Here is a 21,037-nt window from a genome sequence, read left to right on the forward strand (position 1 = left end):
TCAACTCTTTACTCGTGCGTATTTACCAAGAAACGCAACGCAATCCAAGGTGAGTATACATGACCCGTTTTCTATTTTATCACATTTTGGGTGCTGTATGCATTTCTATATCAAACACACTTTGTTAAGCATTTTTGCACTCTCAATCCAAATTTCATGTGAATCTATTTGACTCATGTTAATCATGTTATGCTACTATTAAACATTTATGACTGTGTGTTCATTAACTTTGCAAGCCTCCCCTAACAATGGCAGCGCTGTAGGTTGAGAAACGCCCCTCCCATAATATTATGGGTATTGTTAGGTATATTCTATGTTACTCATTTACCACCCTTCTAGGGTTAGGCTATGTTAATTGCGTTAAACTTTGGTTTGAACACACAGATTTCATCGTTACGAGTATAACTGTTAATATGAAATCATATAGTCACGTGGATTTGAGCTTGTTAATCTATTTCTAACATATTATACTATTATCAAACTTGTATGCTCGCCAACATGTTTTGTTGATTATATTTTAATGCATACTGCAAGATGAGGATTCAAGAGTTGAAGAATTGATTAGGATGGCTTAGAAACCCACATTACAATAAACTATGTTTGGTGTTTGTTATTTCCCTTTTATGACATTTTGTATGAAACTTAGCAATTTTAATAAATGAAATTTAATTATATTGTCACAGTTAGTGTTATGATGTCTTTGAACAGTTTGTACGTCTCATCCCGATGTTTCCACCATCGGTTGGGGTGTGACAGATTGGTATCAGAGCCATAACTATAGGGAATTAGGAAAAGTAGGAATACTTTTACCTAGTCTATAGTTTAGGAGCTTTCTCATTTATTTGTTGTTTAAGACAATATTCCCTTCTCTCTTCCTTGCTTCCCTCTATTCTTTTGGACTTCTAATATACCAGCCTTTCCTAAGGCTAACACAATACACACATGGAAGCTTTGAAGACACTCATGTAACACAATCGAAATAATTCATCAAAACAGGGGTGATTCCCATATTTAGGGAATTAGAGCCAAAACTATAGGGAATTAGGAAAAGTAGGAATACTTTTACCTAGTCTATAGTTTAGGAGCTTTCTCATTTATTTGTTGTTTAAGACAATATTCCCTTCTCTCTTCCTTGCTTCCCTCTATTCTTTTGGACTTCTAATATACCAGCTTTTCCTAAGGCTAACACAATACACACATGGAAGCTTTGAAGACACTCATGTAACACAATCGAAATGATTCATCAAAACAGGGATGATTCCCATATTTGGTGATGACTTTCATTCAGCTTAAATTTGATTTTGCACGAAATCTACCCTCAAGTTAGGAGTGACATCCAAACCTTGATGGGAATTTCCATTTCATATTCTAGTGGACCCTCATCTTTGGATGAGTACCAACCACATCAGGGTACGATGTTATCAAGTTAGAGGTGAAACTCGCATCTTGTTAACTAGTCCCATTCCTTGATTTTTAATCTCGCCAAAGTTTCGATTTTCCCAATCGATTAAGGACGTGTAGTAACTGGAAGGACAAATACCGTTAGTCGCTCCTCGATGAGAGTATTTGTCTATTAGGCCAAAGCACGTCTCCTTAATTCGAAAAGGATTTCGATTCACCTTGGAATAGTCTTATGTTACGTTCCGTGACAATCCATATTTTTATGATAAATCTCTTTTTATGTTATCTCAATTATTATGTGATTTACATTTGAGCGTTATCTTCATTTCAAGTTTGGGAACACGAATCACGTTATTATCGCAATCTAAAACAATTAATAATTACTCCATCGTGAACAAACTAAATTTATCTTGCCTTCATCATACATGATATTCTATGTGTAACATCATGTTATTCTATGTGCAATGCTATGTTATTCTATGTGAAACTATTTGACAATTCATGTGAAAAAAAAAACAATGTGCTATGTGATGCATACATGAAATCAATTTTTCCTAAACAAAAACATTATGATTAAAGTCTCATCCATTTCTTGTTTTGAACTTCTAGATGTCGTCATCTCGCCAGTTCTCTCACTCTCCCAGAAAATCCAAGGCTAATTCCAAAAAGAAAATGATGACGTTCATGGCAAATCAGATTGCCAGAATCGTGCCAAAGATAGTGTCTGAGATTCAAGCCTCCAGCACTCCAAATCATTCTAGTGATTCTCGCGTAGTTCAGCCTAAACCAGTCTCATTCAACTACAAACACTTCACTGCCTGTAACCCCAAAACTTTCACTGGAAGGATGGTGTGACAGCTATGTTGGAATGGTTTGACAGCATAGAGGTCACATTCATAAATAGTGAATGCCCAGAGGAACTCAAGGTTCGAAGTGCCACTGATGTTTTCCAAGCCAGAGCACTAGATTGGTGGACTAACGAGAGAAACATTCGATCCAATGAGCTAGCCTACGCGTTGTCTTGGGAAGAACTCAAACAACTTATGATGGAGGAATTCTGCCCTCCTCATGAGCAGCAGAAGTTAGAAGAAGAGTTCTGGACTCTCAAACAAATTGGAGATGAAAACCTTGCATACACTACCCGGTTCAAGCAGTTATGTTTTATCGTGCCTCATTTGGTGTTGACCACAGATCGCACCATTCGGAAGTATATTAATGGGTTGCCTCCTACGATGCGTGATACCATCGAGGCGGCTAAGTTGGATAACATTGAGGATGTGTATCGCCTCGCGGCAAGTTTGAATAATAATCGAGTTCGTGATAAACAAATCGCAGCAGCATCTAAACCTACACCCTCCTCAAAACCCGCTCATCAAATCACCCACCAACCTTACAACAAAAGGGGAAAGAAGCGTGCTTACCAACCCCCAGTTTGCAACGCTGTTATACCAGTTATAAACCCAAAACCTAACCCAGTGAACCCAGAAAAGAAGCAGTACACAGGAACAAACCCTAAGTGCAACAATTTGCCACTTTCATCACCCAACCACGAGCCCATGTAGACACTGTACCTCCTGCAACCGATATGGGCATTTGGCACCATACTGTCGCAGCAACCCTATGCCAGCCAAAAACCCAAAGCCAGCAAATGTTGTCAGTGCATGTTTCAAATGTGGGGATCCATCTCACCTACGACCTCAGTGTCCTCAATTAAGGCAAGATTTACAGCAGCAGCCTCCACGTGGCCGTGCATTCGTTATCAATGCTAAGCAAGCACGCAATGACAATGAAGTCGTGAACGGTACGTTCCTTATTAATAATTTGTATGCTTCTATTTTATTTGATACTGGTGCAGATAAATGTTTTGTATCTGTAGAATTTGAACCATTGTTAAAATGCGCACGCTCAAAACTACCTAAGTCATTCCTAGTCGAAATTGCCAATGGCAAGTCTATTCGTGTCGATTTTGTTCTTCGTAATTGTACTCTCACTTTGAATGATCATACCTTTTCGATTGACCTCATACCCATGGAGTTGGGTAGTTTCGATATCATAGTAGGCATGGATTGGCTTCGAAAGAACCATGCTGAAATGGTCTGTTTCGAAAAATACGTTCGTTTGCCTCTTCCATCAGGCGATACCCTACATGTTTATGGGGATCGACCTTCCAATGGTCTAAAGCTAATGTCATGCACCCAAGCGAACAGATACTTACGTAAAAAGTACTTTGTCTTTTTAGCCCACGTAGTGGAAGAAAAGGGCAAGGGAAAATGCGTAAGCGATGTTCCAGTTGTGTGTGATTTCCCAGACGTTTTTCCTGAGGATTTACCTAGTCCTCCTCCTCCTCGGTCAGTTGACTTTCGTATCGACCTTGTGCCTGGTGCAACCCCTGTTGCACGAGCTCCTTATCGCCTTGCACCATTTGAGATGCAAGAGCTTTCCAGCCAACTTCAGGAGCTTCTTGACAAGGGTTTCATTCGACCCAGTACTTCTCCTTGGGGTGCTCCTGTTCTATTCATTAAAAAGAAAGATGGTTCATTTCGAATGTGCATCGATTATCGCGAGCTCAATAAGCTTACTATCAAAAATCGATATCCACTTCCTCGCATTGACGACCTCTTTGATCAACTCCAAGGTGCAAGTTGTTTCTCCAAGATCGATCTTCGATCTGGCTATCATCAACTTCGTGTCCTCGAAGAGGATATCCCAAAAACCGCATTTCGAACACGCTATGGACACTACGAGTTCGTAGTCATGCCTTTTGGTCTAACTAACGCGCCCGCCGTGTTCATGGATTTGATGAATCGTGTTTGCAAACCTTATCTAGATCGATTCGTGATTGTCTTCATTGATGACATTCTAATTTATTCTAAATCTCGAGTCGATCATGAGCGTCATTTACCTCTCATACTCGAACTTTTGCGAAGTGAACGTTTATACGCAAAGTTCTCAAAGTGTGAATTCTGGATCAAGGAAGTCCAATTCCTTGGACATGTCGTTAGCGAAAAAGGTATTCATGTCGACCCTGCTAAAATTGAAGCAGGCAAAAGTTGGATCGCACCTAAAAACCCATCAGAAATTCGTTCATTCCTAGGATTGGCGGGTTACTACCGTCGATTCATCTCAAATTTTTCTAAGATATTTGTTCCCCTCACTATGTTGACCCAAAAGGAAAAACCTTTCGTTTGGAGTCACGAGCAGGAAGAAGCTTTTCAAACCCTCAAGGACATGCTTTGCAATGCTCCTATCTTAGCCCTACCTGACGGAAATGATGACTTCGTAGTATATTGCGATGCATCAAATCGTGGTCTTGGTTGCGTCCTTATGCAACGAGGCAAGGTCATTGCGTACGCTTCTCGTCAATTAAAGATTCATGAGAAAAATTACACTACTCACGATCTTGAACTTGGTGCTGTCGTTTTCGCATTAAAAATATGGCGTCACTACCTATATGGTACGAAATGTGTTGTATACACCGATCACAAAAGTCTACAACATATCTTCAATAAAAAAGAATTAAATATGCGTCAACGTCGTTGGGTGGAATTACTTAACGACTACGACTGCGAGATTCGCTACCATCCTGGAAAGGCGAATGTCGTAGCCGATGCCCTGAGTCGTAAGGCTCATTCCTATCGTATACGTTGTTTTCAAGTGTCAAGTGACCTTCACAATTGTATTCGTGAGGCACAGTTCGCGTCAGCTAACGAAGGAAGTCTGCTCGTCGAAATCCGTGGTGCCTCTATGGACCAACTTGTGACGAAGTCAGACGGACTTCAATATTATCTTAATCGCATTTGGGTATCAAATCGCGATAATCTTCGTGAATTTATCATGAACGAGGCTCACAAGTCTAAATACTCAATTCATCCTGGTGCTGATAAGATGTATCATGATCTTCGAACATCTTATTGGTGGCCTGGCATGAAGACTGATATAGCCTCATATGTCTCAAAATGTCTTACATGCTCGAAGGTTAAAGCAGAGCATCAGCGTCCCTCTGGTTTGCTTGAACAACCAGAAATTCCTGTTTGGAAGTGGGATAGCATTGCAATGGATTTTATAACTAAACTTCCTCGAACCCCATCTGGTAATGATAGTATTTGGGTCATCGTTGATCGTTTGACCAAGTCAGCCCATTTCTTACCTATTCGAGAAGACTTCAAGGTTGAAAAACTTGCTCGAGTCTATACCGATGAAATCATCTGTCGTCATGGCATACCCCGTGACATCATTTCAGACCGTGATGGTCGTTTCACGTCTCGCTTATGGCAAACATTTCAATCAGCTATGGGTACTCATTTAAATCTTAGTACAGCCTTCCATCTTCAAACAGATGGACAGACTGAGCGTACCATTCAAACTCTCGAAGATATGCTTCGATCTTGTGTCATTAACTTCGGTGGTAGTTGGGATGTGCATTTGCCTCTGGTCGAATTCTCGTACAATAACAGCTATCATTCCAGCATTCAAATGGCCCCATTCTAAGCATTATATGGACGAAAATGTCGATCACCAATCAGTTGGCACGAAATTGGTGATAAGCAATTCACTGGTCCTGAGCTTATTCAAGAAACCACGGACAAGATTCTTCAAATCCGTGATAATTTACTCAAGGCCAGGAGTCGGCAAAAGAGTTACGCAGATAAAAGACGCAAACCCTTGGAATTTAATGTTGGAGATCAGGTATTACTTAAAGTATCGCCATGGAAAGGGGTTGTTCGATTCGGTAAAAAGGGTAAACTTACCCCTCGTTACGTTGGACCTTTCAAGATCCTCGAACGAGTTGGCAAGGTAGCATATTTGCTGGATCTACCACAGGAACTGAGTAACGTTCATCCGACATTTCACGTTTCGAATCTCAAGAAATGTCTAGCTGAAGAAGGACTTCATGTCCCAGTCGACGACTTGCAAATCAACGATTCGCTTCATTTCGTGGAAAGACCAGTTGAAATAGTGGATCAAGGTACCAAGCAGCTCAGACGCAGCAAAATCCACATTGTCAAAGTACGATGGGAAGGCAAGCGTGGTGCTGAGTTTACTTGGGAACTCAAAAGCGACATGAAGGCAAAGTATCCACATCTCTTCAATCAGTCTTCTTCCTAAGATTTCGAGGACGAAATCTCCTAAAGTAGGGGAGACTGTAACGCCTCGCATTTTCAATCTTTCCATTTTTAGCAAGTCGACTTGTACTTTCTATTTTTGTAATTTGTACCTTCGTTCTATTCAATTTCATTTCCAAATTGTAATCCGAGACTTGAAATCATAATGGAAATGCATTATTTTTATCATATTCTTGTTATTATACTATGTTATGCACTTATTATCAAGTTCATTTGAAAACAAGTTAAACAAGTTTAATCACGTATAATCAGTGGGAAGAGATCCTAATTTAAACTCTCAAATCATGTTTGTATCAAGAGATTACCCAAAACCGAACAAAAACATGTTAAACAGATGCTAAGTTGGCAAATTACCCAAGAATGGGATAAAAACGGGCTAATACGTATTTTATCAGGTATTTTATCAAGTTAAACGAATATTTTAATCGATAAATAAATAATAAAATCAATTTATTAAATTAAATAATCAATTAAATTAACTTGGTTAGTTAATTATAGTTAATTATAATAACTCAGTTAGTTGTTTCCTTCTTGCCAGTTAACTTGGTTAAATAAAGGTCAGTTGGAATCAGTTAGCCCTGTTAGCCAAGTTATTGAAACTTCAGGGGCTAAAGTGTAAATATGAAAAATAAATGAAAAAGAATGCCCTGAACCGGATTCGAACTCGAGTCGGTCGGGTCACGCGCACGCGCTTCGACCGGTTGGGCTACCAGTCTCATGCGTTATAATTTGAGATCTAATTAACTTATACTTTAATTAAATGCTTAAAATAAATAGCTTTAAAAAGTTTGTCTCGGACGGGTTTTGAACCTGAGATCTCTCATCCAGTAAACACATACTCCAACCAACTGGGCTGCCCTCATTATTGTTATGAATTCTGGAACCCGTTATATTTAAACCCTCATTAAAAACGCTGAATTCAAATTTAACCGTCGGGTCTGTTCAGCTTCTCCGACCCTTGAGTTTGTTACCGGAAAACTTCGACCCTTCACCTTAGTAACGGAAGTGGTCCGATCGATCACCCTGCACCTCTTTATAACTCGACCAACCCTCAAAATTTTCGGTCCCTCACCACTCTCGACACAACAGCACCCACTTTCGAATCATTTGGAGTCGCCGGAGCTTGCGTCGGAAGACTAACCGGAGTTCACCGGAAGCGCCCGAGGTTCGCGACGGTATCACATCATCGCCGCAGTCTCATTTGAACCCCTTCACATTCACCGGAGAAGTTGACAACCGCGCCGGAGATCGAAATTCATTTCGGGTTCACGTCACTTCGTTTCGGTATAATTTATCCTTCCAGTCGAGTTTGTTTTATTTATTTATTTGTTTTGTTATGTGAAAAGAAATCATAACTAATGTGAGGAAAAAAAACATGAACTGAACATATGGGAAAACATGAACTAATGAACTGAACATTAGCTGAACATATTTTCATAGAAGTTGACGATGATGTTTTTTTTTATATATATTCTTTAATTAATAAATCGGGTTCATAAAACCTGGTTTGGATTTTTTTGAATCAATATTTGTTAATTCGTTTTCTTTAATATTATAACAAAACCCTTATTCTATAAAATAATAATTAAACTAAACATCCTAAGGTGAACTCATCGTTTCATATTCTAAGTGGGTTATGATACATGTGTTACTATTTTTGAAATTATAAAAAAAAGAAAAAAAAAAGAAAATAGTAACAGTGGGTAATGTTTTGTATTTTGTTTTGTCTGTGAAGTAACAAAAAGATTAATGTTTTGTATATAAATGTGTAGCAATACAATTTTAAGTTCAAATAGTCACGTATCATATATAAGAAAAATAAAAGAAGGAACAGTATGTTGTTGATCCTTTTACAAGGAAGAAGATGATGGAAGATGGTGCCATAAATGAATTTAAAACTCAAAATCATTAAACCCTCTTTAAAAATAATATCCTATTTACATTATTATTTAGTGGCTTTTATTCATGACAAAAAAAAAAACTCATAATTTAATAACCAACAAATTGATTTCTTTTAAACTCTTTTATATCTTGAACGAAATAAAATTTATTAATTTGTAAACTCTAAATATTAGGAATATTATTTAATGAGATCGTATGTGGTATTCCAATACCTAGGTTAATCACTCTCGTTTGTCCTTTGGAAATCTCAACTCTTTACTCGTGCGTATTTACCAAGAAACGCAACGCAATCCAAGGTGAGTATACATGACCCATTTTCTATTTTATCACATTTTACGTGTTGTATGCATTTCTATATCAAACACACTATGTTAAGCATTTTTGCACTCTCAATCCACATTTCATGTGAATCTATTTGACTCATGTTAATCACGTTATGCTACTGTTAAACATTTATGACTGTGTGTTCATTAACTTTGCAAGCCTCCCCTAACAATGGCAGCGCTGTAGGTTGAGAAACGCCCCTCCCATAATATTATGGGTATTGTTATGTTTATTCTATGTTACTCATTTACCACCCTTCTAGGGTTAGGCTATGTTAATTGCGTTAAACTTTGGTTTGAACACATAGATTTCATCCTTACGAGTATAACTGTTAATATGAAATCATATAGTCACGTGGATTTGAGCTTGTTAATCTATTTCAAACATATTATACTATTATCAAACTTGTATACTCGCCAACATGTTTTGTTGATTATATTTTAATGCATACTGCAGGATGAGGATTCAAGAGTTGAAGAATTGATTAGGATGGCTTAGAAACCTACATTACAATAAACTATGTTTGATGTTTGTTATTTCCCTTTTATGACATTTTGTATGAAACTTAGCAATTTTAATAAATGAAATTTAATTATATTGTCACAGTTAGTGTTATGATGTCTTTGAACAGTTTGTACGTCTCATCCCGATGTTTCCGCCATCGGTTGGAGTGTGACACATCAATAATATGCCAATATCATCATCAATTATTTGTTGAGTAGCCAACCTTCGGAAGGAATGTCAACAGGAGGCGCATTGTCGAGGTTTGGAGTCAAGAGGTGCTCTCCACCGAAGTGTCCAAATGGTAAGGCGGTCGTGGACCGAATCAAATATGACAGGAAGACTTTCGTCAAGGAAACCATCAGCAAGGGTAATTCATCACCAAAGTCTGGCAGCGCGAACGGTTGGAAATTATCCTCGTCCTTGGTCAGCATATCAGGGTCACTCTCAGTGTCTGTCGTAGATATCTCCGGCGCAGGCATAGTCTCATCATCTGTGGCGGTGGCCGTAGGGTCATCATTATCTGGCAATTCGTTCCCTGAGGAAGGTGACGTGGGTGCCGGTACATAGTAGTCATGGCACGTATATCCATAATAATCATTAGAAATCAGCGTATGCAAATAAGAGTAATTTATCACGTAGTCATGTATTCACATTATCTTTCCTAGTCACTCAGACAAATCTCCCAGTCTCTCAGACTAAACCACCCAGTCTCTCAGACTAACACATCCCGTTTCGCAGACTAAACCTCCCCAGTCTCTAAGACTGAACTCCCTAGTCTCTAAGACTAACTCCCTGACCTCTAAGACCAAACCTTCCCAGTCTCTAAGAGTAATTCCCTGGTCTCTAAGACCAACTCCCAGTCTCTAAGACTAATTCCCTGGTCTCTAAGTTCAACTCCCAGTCTCTAAGACTAATTCCCTGGCCTCTAAGACCAAATCCCAGTCTCTAAGACTAATTCCCTGGTCTCTAAGACCAACTCCATGGCCTCTAAGACCAATCCTCCCAGTCTCTAAGACAAATTATCCCCAGCCTCTAAGGCTGATCCTCCCTCAGTCTCTAAGACTGATCCTCCCTTAGCCTCTAAGACTGATCCTCCCTCAGCCTCTAAGACTGATCCTCCCTCAGTCTCTAAGACTGAATTATAAATATGAATCCTTTGAAATGTGATTTGTGTCTTATGTTTGTAAAAATGTTTGTTCCCTGTATCTGGGCGTTTTGTGTATTCAATGAAAACATGTTGTGAAAACATTTTCGTGAGAGCCCTAATGATCGTAGTCTAGACTCAAGAAAGAATCCTATTTTCGCTACGATCGAAGCTCTGATACCAAGCCGTCACACCCTGACTTTTGCGGAAGCGTGATTATGGTGTGACTTTCTTAATATCATTGCATTCCATTAACACGGTGAACATTCAACAACATAATGAACATTCCATTAACACGATGAGACTATCATCTTAATTGACATTAAGGATAGACGAAGTTCATATGAACTTACCTTGGTACTTACCCTTACCCGTAAATTCTTACATTGTTCCCTATATAAAACATACCAAACTTCATTTATAAATAAGAAGTGATTCCGGAAATCACTTACCTTATGCGTTCGTGTTCGTATCCGCTTCTTTGTCTCCTCTTGACCCGTTAGCCTTCCATGCTTAAGTCCATGCTAGTGTGGTTCCTATTCTTTCATGTTGTCATGCTCAAAATAATGTTAGTATTCAAGCTCATTCATATTAACATACATTTTCCAACTCTTATCTACATTGACTTTCACTAACACGCATCCAACATGAATTGTCAACCACATTGTTCAATATCTTCGAAATTCAAATTTATAATCATACATAACACGTAATTGGTCTAAGACATATCCCATGATCTCTAAGTTCTAACATTTGTGTCAAAATGCCTAACCATGCTATTAATACTTGGTTGACTTTCAGAAAGTCAACCTTCTAGCATATAATTTCCCACTTTTGAATACGTATTCATGTTGATATGGTACACCATAATAATGACATCATATTCATTTCATACATACTGTTGTATGACATATACAACTACATGATCACCTAGTTACATACACAATATACACATAAACAATTTACACATACTTATGCTTTCATGATTCTACATTTGACAACCACATTCTATGTTAGTCAACTTAACATAATCATAACATCATCCTCTACTAGTAAGGTCATATGCTATACATTTAGTACACATTCACTTCTTAATCGCAATTAAGTGATTAATAGAACACATGGCAAGCAGCAATCGTTCAAGCACAATGTACAAGCCCCTAATGCATAGTCTTGACCAAGACATACATTCAACCCGAATTGTTGTATGAGTTCCATCTAAAGCACATTCATCAAGTTAGTATACTACTAATTACAACTTTATCATGTTTCATTCATATATGTCAAGCCATTTAATACAATCTCACATCCTAACTTCACCTAGACATTTCATCAAACACTTGGCGTGCGTACTACTATCTAAGCACAATGTACAACTAATTTATGCATGATCTTCCAAGTTCATACATAATTCATCAAATGCAACTAGAATAAACTAAATTACATACCCTACTCAACCTATCTAGCAATAGTCCATTACATACAACATACACATTGATGATTCTAGCAAAGATTTGACATGGGTGAAACACCTATGTCATCATCTTCACCATAGAAGTGGGTTTCACTTCTAATCATCAAATTACTCAAAATCCTTCACAACCATGGTTGTAAAAATCCCGACTAGGTGCCGATTAATCCCTGATTTGTCGCCGATTAATCAAATTAATCTCGATTAATCCCCATAAATTCCGATTAATCCCCGATTAATCGCTAGTCCCCACCTCACCGCCCGACTAGCGACTAGCGATTACTACAACACTAATCACAACACAAGTTCTATTTGGTGATTCTAATATACAATCATGCTTAATTTCATATCAATTCACGGATTAATCATAACCCACTTCATACAACTTCACCAAAAGAGAAATTGTAACATACCTTATGATTAGCAAGTAGAGGTGATCAAGGATCGATGTACATGCACAAGATCAACCCTCAATTCTTCCCTTAAATTTTTGAATTTCTTCTTAGGTTTTTAGTGGGTGTTTTTTCCCCTTTTCTCCATACACATCGACACACACATACACACATCCCTTATGCAGAATTTTTATAAGGTTTGGCTCACTTGCTACACTTGGTCCCTCTACTTGGGTTTTTTGATCAATTGTAACCAATTCATTTCTTACTTGTTTTACTAAGTATTTTAACTAGGTTGAATAGCCTAGTTTATTTATTTCATGATATATCATATGGAAACATATGGCGAATGTAAACATTTGAGTTTTGGGGCGTTACAAGTCTACCCCCCTTAAAGGAGGTTTCGTCCCCGAAACCTTTCTCATCCCTACTAGACCAATTCTACTCTTACTCTTTTTTTTCATCTATTCATTCATGATGCTCATTACAACACAAAAACACTTGTGACTTATTTAAGAGGTAGTATTCACTTACAATCATACGTATATATCTTGTTCTTGTCTTCTTAATCAAGCGTTGAACTTTCATACATTTAGCATTCGTAGTGGATCATTCTATTTCCGTCTCACACATGTATCATATAAGATATTCCATTCTAGCATTAGCCGCACGAATACTTGTTATGAACTTACCTCGGTGTTCTATTATTAGCATTCTTTCTGGGTACTTTCGTTAGCACATAATAATTTGGACCATTTACATACTCATTTTACCAACATTCCTTTGAGTTGTCACTACCTCTAATAGTTATTATTTCATTTTCGTTAATCTTGAGCGAACCATAAGATTTCATTACTAACGTTCCTTCTACTTACTTTCATATTCATATGAGGGATCAACATATCATCATACGCATACTATGAATATTCAATGATCTATTAATACTACAACAAAACTACCCTTTTCATATTTACTTATTTGTACTTGATGCGAGAAATAAGCATCATTCTACGTTTTCTATCATTACTTGTACTATGCACACCCTTAGGTATAACATCGAATCATTTCATTCATGTCACGTTGTTCTCCATCCTCTTCATGCACTATTTATTTTACATAAGTTATGTCATGCAAGTTCATCGTACGAGCGTTTAACCAATACCCGAAATTTTCACTCGAGGCATTTCGAGATTTCTTTTATATGACATAAATTTCTCCTTATGTTAACTGTTAAAAGTCGAACACTTCATACCATACCATATTTATCCTTTCATTCATTTTCTTAGTCCGTATGTCGTATTCAATCTACCAATTCATACCTATCCAACAAGAGTTATACATTTTACTAACCTCGATTTCATGCATAATCAACGATCCGTAAACCAGATCAATCCGCTCCTTCACGAGTACTAACCGTACCAGGCCAGCTTTCATTCATCCTTGTAATGGGCTTCCACTCGTGCACATTCTTTCACCAATTCGATTGGATTCATCTCATTAAGAATTCTACCATTAACATCTACAAAATCGGCGGTTAGCATCTTTCATTCAAACATTCATTATACTAGGTGATTACTCACCTATAATCCTTTTACATTTTTCTACATATATGATATAACACATCCCACATTTCATCCCTTACATGCAATTCTTTTACTCTGGTTACTTATTTCGTCAACCCTTGCAGTTTGACTTTTCAATGTCAATGTGTCACTTCTTTCTTATTATAAATACACATAACAATGCACATATTTGTACTTCTTGTCGATTCAAACATGCATACAATTTCATCGCTTCATGTCTTAGTGTTTCTCACGTATAGTTGTCCTTTCCATTAAAACTTAAGCCTTCCGCCCGGGTCGTAACCCGTCATTCACTTTGGCTCTCTAGAGTCTAGTGTTAACATATTTCATGCTTGTAATTTATCTAATGTTTATTTCTTACAACTAAAGCTTCTTGCAACATCAATCATTTTCAATGTTTTATACTTACTTACTTAATGGACCAGACTGCTCTATTCATTCTTTTATTACTTGTTTTATTACTTATCATTTTATTTCGTTTGACTTTTGGAAGTCCAATTTGTAAATTCATTCGTACATATGCGTATGAAACTTAACAGATCAAAACGTTAGATACCGAGTCCAAATGGCGATCACCATATGACCCAAATGACCCATTTATTCTTTCAACCATTCTTGCATAAAATTCATGAGCACAATTATTTTCATATATGTATTCGAAACATAACTTGGAGAATATCCGCTTTTAAAGAATATTTACTCGTTTGATCTGTAATTACTTACAATTTTGAACCTTTCATTCTTGTCATTCACTCTTACTTATTTGATTCGTACCTATTTACGAATTTCAAATTTTTCATTCTATCATTCCTTCCCTTCTATGTTTCGAATCCGTCTCACGGATTCTAACATATCATTCATATCTTTCTTTCATACTTCTCATGTGTATTTGGTACCTTCAAATCCCTGAAAGTCCTACATTTCCCTTCACCCTCACGTCCACCTACTACCTAATTCTAACGGACATACCTGTAACAATTATCACGGTCTCACGAACGTCATATGTTTCTTGTGTACTGGCCAGGTACACAATCCACATACTAGTTTCGTGTCTTCGTGTAATTGTCACCTTATGTCCGAAGAATTAGGTTTCGGCACGTGTAACATTTTCAAAACTTCATTACCATTCTATTATTATATTCCTTTTTAAAATTTTCCTTCACTTGATAAATTTTACCGTTACATGCACCCACATGTTAAATTTACGTACCTGGGGTCAATTTTTCTTATCACATGCCTGATGTCGGTCCTAGACCACATTCACGGATCATCCTCCCCAAGCAATTATGCTTACCTTACACATAACATACTGTTAGTTTTCTTCAAATACATACTTAAGTACATACTTACCTTTGCTTCTACCCTTAGATCTTGATCGAGTCTCGGATTGTACGGGTTCTTTGTCACAAGAGCACACATGTTTGAGTCCAAGTATTTACCTCCTCATACTTGATTTCCCTCAAACCAGGGCTCTGATACCAACTTGTAACAACCTATTCACGATTTTACCCAATACGACGCAGCGGAAAATGAACCGTAAAATTTCTTTCTTTTAACTACTCTAACATACTTAAATACTGTTTAGGTCAACCCTTCTAACATAAATACATCATTCATCATTTATTTAATGTAACTATGTTAACAAATGATTACAAACAATGTGACCACTTTCCCGTACAATCCATGATCTTCAACTTGATCCTCGTTCACATGTCCATCATGAATATCTGATTAACCAGCGGTCACCATATATAACCAACACATTAGTACATGGTAACATCATATATAATTTAATACATATACTTAAAAGGCTGTATCACATTCTAACTATGTAAGGTATTCCATTGAAACATCCTCTCAATTTAATTTACTCGAGTCCGACATCAATTCCTCGAGAGTCCGGCATTCCTATACCTGCACTCCATTTATTTCAATCTCAATAGTAACATGGTTAGGAGTACGTAATCTCAAACATATTGAAAACCCACATCTTCACATTTACGTATACCAGTGATCTACAATCATTAGATTACAACACGTGTATACACTTTTATATATCTAAGTACATTCATACGTATCCCATTCATATGTACGTACATACAAGTTCACACTACTTACACACGCTACAGATCCATATCTACATACATACATACAAGTCACATTCACTTATTTGTAAGTTGAGTCTTATCTATAATCATATCAACACAAATCAATGCAATTACAAACAAACATAACCGACTAACTTCCAACAAACATGATGAACATTCCATTAACACGATGAACATTCAGCAACATAATGAACATTCCATTAACACGATGGACATTCAGAAACATAATGAACATTCCATTAACACGATGAACATTCAGCAACATAATGAACATTCCATTAACACGATGAACATTCAACAACATAATGGACATTCCATTAACACGATGAGACTATCATCTTAATTTACATTAAGGATAGACGAAGTTCATATGAACTTACCTTGGTACTTACACTTACCCGTAAATTCTTACATTGTTCCCTATATACAACATACCAACTTCATTTATAAATAAGAAGTGACTCCGGAAATCACTTACCTTATGCGTCCGTGTTCGTATCCGCTTCTTTGTCTCCTCTTGACCCGTTAGCCTTCCATGCTTGAGTCCATGCTAGTGTGGTTCCTATTCTTTCATGTTGTCATGCCCAAAATAATGTTAGTATTCATGCTTATTCATATTAACATACATTTTCCAACTCTTATCTACATTGACTTTCACTAACACGCATCCGACATGAATTGTCAACCACATTGTTCAATATCTTCGAAATTCAAATTTATAATCATACATAACATATAATTGGTCTAACACATATCCTATGATCTCTCAATTCTAACATTTGTGTCAAAATGCCTAACCATGCTATTAATAGTTGGTTGACTTTCAGAAAGTCAACCTTCTAGCATATAATTTCCCACTTTTGAACACGTATTCATGTTGATATGGTAGACCATAATAATGACATTATATTCATTTCATACATAATGTTGTATGACATATACGACTACATGATCACCTAGTTACGTACACAAGATACACATAATCAATTTACCCATACTTATGCTTTCATGATTCGACATTTGACAACCACATTCTATGTTAGTCACTGAACATAATCATAACATCATCATTTACTAGTAAGGTCATATGCTATACATTTAGTACACATTCACTTCTTAATCGCAATTAAGTGATTAATAGAACACATGGCAAGCAGCAATCGTTCAAGCACAATGTACAAGCCCCTAATGCATAGTCTTGACCAAGACATACATTTAACCCGAATTGTTGTATGAGTTCCATCTAAAGCACATTCATCAAGTTAGTATACTACTAATTACAACTTTATCATGTTTCATTCATATATGTCAAGCCATTTAATACAATCTCACATCCTAACTTCACCTAGACATTTCATCAAACACTTGGCGTGCGTACTACTATCTAAGCACAATGTACAACTAATTTATGCATGATCTTCCAAGTTCATACATAATTCATCAAATGCAACTAGAATAAACTAAATTACATACCATACTCAACCTATCTAGCAAGAGTCCATTACATACAACATACACATTGATGATTCAAGCAAGGATTTGACATGGGTGAAACACCTATGTCATCATCTTCACCATAGAAGTGGGTTTCACTTCTAATCATCAAATTACTTAAAATCCTTCACAACACAAGTTCTATTTGGTGATTCTAATATACAATCATGCTTAATTTTATATCAATTCACGGATTAATCATAACCCACTTCATACAACTTCACCAAAAGACAAATTGTAACATACCTTATGATTAGCAAGTAGAGGTGATCAAGGATTGATGTACATGCACAAGATCAACCCTCAATTCTTCCCTTAAATTGCTGAATTTCTTCTTAGGTTTTTAGTGGGTGTTTTTCCCCCTTCTCTCCATACACATCGACACATACATACACACATCCCTTAAAAATGCAGATTTTTTATAAGGTTTGGCTCACTTGCTACACTTGGTCCCTCTACTTGGGTTTTTTGATCAATTGTAACCAATTTCATTTCTTACTTGTTTTACTAAGTATTTTAACTAGGTTAAATAACCTAGTTTATTTATTTCATGATATATCATATGGATTGATATGGCGAATGTAAACATTTGAGTTTTGGGGTGTTGCAATATTTCTAGAGGCACTGAAACAAGTAACACACTTAACACTCATCTCTTACTAGCGTAATACTTCTTATATATTTTGCAGGATTGAATGTTTTTTTGAGTCCATCCCTTACACAAGGATATTGTATAACGCTTGATTCAAATTATTTTTAAGTAATGCGAGGAGAATTGGAAAAAAAAAAGTTCGTTGTAAATACTAAAGTACCTTTTTTTTAACTTTTAGTATAAATAAAAAGCTAAAGTTGTGTTTTTCATTGGTTCTTCTTTATTTTAATACCATTTAGTTAATTACTGTTTTCGTTCTTGTGGTTCGTCAAAAATCACTATTTCAGTCCATTAGTTTAAAAATTCAATTTCAGTCTCTGTGGTTTCACTTTCGTAACCATTTCAGTCCATTATTCTGTTAAGTACAGGGATTAAAATGGTTACGAGGTGGACTGAAATGGTTACGAAAGTGAAACCACATGGACTGAAATCGCAATTTTTAAACTAATGGACTGAAATATTAATTTTTGACAAACTATAGGGACGAAAACAGTAATTAACTCTTTTTTTTAACTTTGAGATGAATAGGAATGGCATAATTATAGAGAAATTATCGCATGCTATTTTGGATATCCACTTTTAGGCTTATTATGGGTGGCAAGATGGGCAGGTTGAGTAACGGGTCACAGTGGGTCTTGGTCGAATCAGGTCCTATTTTAGTCTGGGTTGAAATGGATTGAGTCAGGTTTGCTTGACCAGAAAACCACTTTTTTCTTTATAATTTTTCTATATTACTAGTCTCAAGGGCGTACCCACCCCAAGCTTAGGGTGGGTGGGCGCACCCCTTGTAAAAATAATTTTTAGTGTTATTTTTTGTTGGAAATTTAGACCGCACCCCTTGAAAATTTTCACCCGCACCCCTTGAAAATTTTCAACCGCCCCACTTAGAAAAAATTATATTATGAATTTATAAAAAAAAATAAACACAAGTTATTTTTTAATATATAAGTATATTATATACCACAATTTATATAATTATTTTTTAACCACTTATTCACTTAATTACTTAACCTAATCAAAGCCCAATCTACAATCTATTTTTTTTTTCACCCAAGCTCAAGCCCAAGCCCAAGCCCAAACTCAAACCCAAACTAAAGAAATTTGAACTAAATAAAATAACCCAAACCCATCCACCCATTCCAATTCCAAATCCCGCCCCAAATAAACTCCCAGCGACTTGATGCCACTGCTCATGACTGAACGACTTTTTTTGCTGGAAAAACCAAAATTCCAGCAAGACCGACCCATATTACGCTAGAATTCCGATATTGAACTAGTATATGGTTTCTTTATTGTTTTTTTTTATGTGATGATTAGGAGAAAATATAGACGTATAAGGGTTTGATCTTTTTATATATTTTGATGTTTTTTTGTTGTTGTTCTAGACTTGTAGTTCAATGATTTTGTTGTTTTATTTAAAGCTTTGTTTGTTCAAATGATTAGTTACAAGTAATCAACATTTAATACTAGGGCTTGAATGTTTGAAAATAAACTTGAAAATTTTGGACTATGGTTGAACATGACTGTTTATTTTGTTTAAGTGTTTAGTGTTGTTTTATGAACTTATTAAGCGGTTTATATGTGGTATGAACCATGAGTAAGAATGTAATGAACTTATGCAGTGTTTAGTATCTCTAGATGATGTTTTGGATAGATTTCAAAAAATAAAAACATGTATGGCACAATTTTAAATACATTTGTAATAAGTTTGATGTGTTTTTGATGATTATATAAATTTTATTTTGATATTATTTTGTCTTACCTGACCCGACCTGACCCGATCCGACTCGCTATGAACCAGTTTTTTATATAACTAGAGGCCTAAAATCTTAAAAATATTCCACACCCCAGCAAAAAATTCCTAGGTCAATTCCTAGGTCTACCACTTACTAGTCTATTAAGTAGGACTACATAATAAACAATAGTAGAATAAAGTGATTTAAAAGGTGTAATCCATTACAAATACCCTTTGGATGGCTTTGAAGCGAGCCGTTCCCCTTTTAGCTAAGCTCTTCTATCTGGCTTGTTTATGAGATTGACAAATAGTCACCGGTGGAAGTTGCCACAATTATTTTTTATTTCTTTGCTCTCATTTTGGCCAGGCTCATGCATATGCACGCTACTTGACTTCCAATGGTGAATCCTAATCTCTGCCAAAAGATTCAAGGAATGTAAAATTTTGGCAAGTAGGCTTTGTGGCTTCTTTGTTGGGATTGCTGCGCGTGAAAAATCAAGAAGCATAATTCTCAAAATGGTGAAAGAGGGAGTTGATTATGCCTTCGTGGATGTACCAAGACGGCTGTCCTTTTTGACATGCGTTGTTATAAGTTTCGCATCCAAACTTTCCATGAATGATATATTTGCTACGTAAGTATCTTATATTTTAATCTTTTGGAAATTTACTTTGCTCAAGCACTTATACTTTTATAAACAGGTCGGAGCATCTTCAAGAGCTAACAAAGAATGTAAACACAATTGAAGAGCTCGCATGAGAAATCATTGAAAAATGAAGGTTTCACTATGCCAAAAAAGGCTTATGGCCACACAAAAAAAATGTGGCCATACGCCTTTCGCCATACTTTTTTTTCCGGCTCAAGTGTGACCAAAGGTCTAGTCATCATAGGTATTATACAACCACATTCAGGTTTAGTGGCCGTAGCAACTTAATAGTGTGGCTAAAGGGTACCACTATTTCTTGCTGAAATCGGATGTTCTATACAATAAGTGTGGCTAAAAGGTAGCAATAGACATATGAATTTATTGTAAGTGTGGCCTTTTCTATTATATAGTCATTTAAAAGTTTGTTTTAGCCACATCAATTAAAAATAAATGTGGCAAAAAGAGTTGTTGTAACCAAGCATTTCATCCATCAAGTGTGACTAAATGGTAGCAACGACCACATGAACTTACTGTAAGTCTGACCGTTTTTTTTATTTAGT

General features: G+C 36.5%; 1 long non-coding RNA gene across 1 annotated transcript; it reads right to left on the minus strand.

The window, feature by feature from the left end:
• Positions 1-15,396: 15,396 nt before the first annotated feature.
• On the minus strand, positions 15,397-17,823 carry LOC110871256. Its single transcript, XR_002553590.2, has 3 exons — positions 17,693-17,823; positions 16,431-16,519; positions 15,397-15,758 (listed from the first exon to the last, which is right to left on the minus strand). It is a non-coding gene; the product is annotated as an uncharacterized LOC110871256 (long non-coding RNA).
• Between the last annotated feature and the right edge of the window lie 3,214 nt (positions 17,824-21,037).

The sequence above is a fragment of the Helianthus annuus genome, chromosome 1 (genome assembly GCF_002127325.2).
Source record: "Helianthus annuus cultivar XRQ/B chromosome 1, HanXRQr2.0-SUNRISE, whole genome shotgun sequence".
NCBI lineage: Eukaryota > Viridiplantae > Streptophyta > Magnoliopsida > Asterales > Asteraceae > Helianthus > Helianthus annuus.